The sequence below is a fragment of the Spermophilus citellus genome, assembly GCF_964194105.1.
Source record: "Spermophilus citellus genome assembly, chromosome: 1".
Lineage (NCBI taxonomy): Eukaryota > Metazoa > Chordata > Mammalia > Rodentia > Sciuridae > Spermophilus > Spermophilus citellus.
In genome coordinates, this window is record NC_138182.1 from 24,750,870 (window position 1) to 24,753,270 (window position 2,401).

Below are 2,401 nucleotides of genomic sequence, written 5' to 3' on the forward strand. Positions count from 1 at the left end.
TCACCTACACAACCTCCTAAAAATGAAGCAGTTAGAATGGGGACATTCACAGTTCACACTGAATCAACTTTTACTCAAGCCCAACTCTGGCAAGGTACATGTTGAGGCAATAAACCTAATAGGAAATTGAGGCAGGGCAACAAAAAGCAAAGAAACTGAAAATGATGCAGCCTCTATTTCTGGACAGCTCCAATAGTGGGAAGAGGTCAACAGGAAACTGGGTAGAAAGGGGAGGTCAAGCTCTACAAACAGTGGCTCTGAATAACTTTCAAGAGTGAAAGTAGCTGGCTGATTTAGGTTTCCCAGGTGTTTGGGTTATCTAGTGACAGATAAACAATCAATGCCAGGTTCCCATAATAAAGTTATATTTACATATCTATAAGATGGAATGGGTACGATAAAACTCTATTCCCTCCCCCCCCTCTCCTGTCTCCCCCAACCTCCTCCCTTAAAATTTTCTCAGGTTGGGGGTGTAGCCATTGATAGAATCCAGCACACCCAAAGCCCTGGGTTGAGTCAACAACACAGCATATCTATCTCAATCTCCCCCATGCTTTTTCCTCTCTCCAAATGAGATATCATGGCTTTTGAAAGCATAGAAAGCTTTAGCTTTAAGCAATTTTGTGTGGGGGTAGGGGCGCACACTGGGGATTGAACCCAGGGCCTTGTTACTCTACCAAATGAGTTATATACCCAGCCCTAAGCAATGTTTTATAAAATTCAACTTCAAGTTGAAATGCCTGGAGTCTTTCCATAAAAACAGAGCATGAGGACACCTTAAAAATATACCATACCATCAAAATGCATTCAAATGCATTCAGGATTCCTGAATGCACTATAGAATACACTGACTTTTCACTTCTTGTCATAATCACATGTATACAAAGTATAACCATATTTTGTTGCAATTTATGTCATTTGAATAAGTTTTATTTTTTTTCCTGAATTGTCAAAATTTTCCTGATTTTAATGGTATGAAATTTTGAAAAATCCTATCTCCTATTTTTACATGCTGTAAAAATTCAAAAGTTTCACACCTCTAGATATGTCTAAAAATGCTGCCAATTTAAAAATGATATATTACCTGGAACTATTTCCACTTCAGTAGCTCTCAAAGTCCAATAAAATGTCCAAAATAAATCTCTAAAAATGGAAATACTGCATTATTGGATTTGTTGCAATAAATGCATGCACACTTCGATTTTAATTTTGAAAGACATGATCATAAGTAGAATAGAGCAGATTATTTCTCCTCCTTTGCATGAGTGTGTCTTTCCACAGAGACGGAGGAAATAGGTGTTAAATAAGGCACAAACCATAATTTATGCTACCTTTTGTCTAGCAACCCAGTGGAAGAGAAAGAGACAGACCCTAGCTATCTATAGTAATTAAATATTGGACTGAGAATATAACTTAATGATAGAGCCCAGGAAAGAAGGAAGGAAGGGGAAAGAAAGAGAAAAAGGAAAGAGGAAGAGAGAGGGAGGAAAGAAGGAAGGGAGGTTGTATCTCAGCACTCTGGGTAGGGATTACCTTCTGGTGTACTATTTACTGTCCTTCTGAACTAGGATGAATAACTTAATCCCTTTGAGCCTGTCTACTCCCCTGGAATTAAGGATAATCCCATCTCATGTGATTGTTGTGAGGATTAAAAAAAACAATGTATGAGAAGAGTATATTCACTGGAAGTAGAGTCCTTTACAAACAAGAGGTCCCTCCAGAAGTTGAGACCTTTCTTGTCTAGATCGGGGACAGCCCTTCACTCAGTGGACTCAGAGCAACAACAGCCACATGGACTGGATGTGTGATCTTTTCCCTGGGACTCTAAGGTGCTTCCTCAGGGGAAGAGCTAGGTCTTGTCCTGGCTTTTGACAACAGGATTCTGACTGCACATTGGTGCTGACCAGGTATAGGCAAAAATAAATCAACACTGCTGTAAGAAGCACTGAAGCTACATTTCATATAACTGTGATGCCCAATGCACCTGGCTCTGTACCTAAGGCATCTGTGTTTAATCTAATTTAGGAACAGCCTGGTGGCCAAAGAGAGAAGTGGATCTTTGATGAAGTGAAGTTCCTTTAGGGAATCCTTAGGTCCTCAAGAATAAAAAATGGTCGCTGGACCTCCTTTTTTTTAATATTTATTTTTTAGGTGTAGATGGACACAACACAATGCCTTTATTTTTATGTGGTGCTGAGGATCGAACCTGGGTCCCACCCGTGCTAGGTGAGCGCTCTACCGCTGAGCCACAATCCCAGCCCTGGAACTCTTAATAAATCATTTGCTTAGATGTTACTGTATTGGTCAAGTTTGGTTGTGACTAACAGAGATCCTAAATAGCAGTGGCTTCAGAGTACAAAGTTAACTTCTCTCCTACATGGAGGTCTGAAGGTAGGTAATC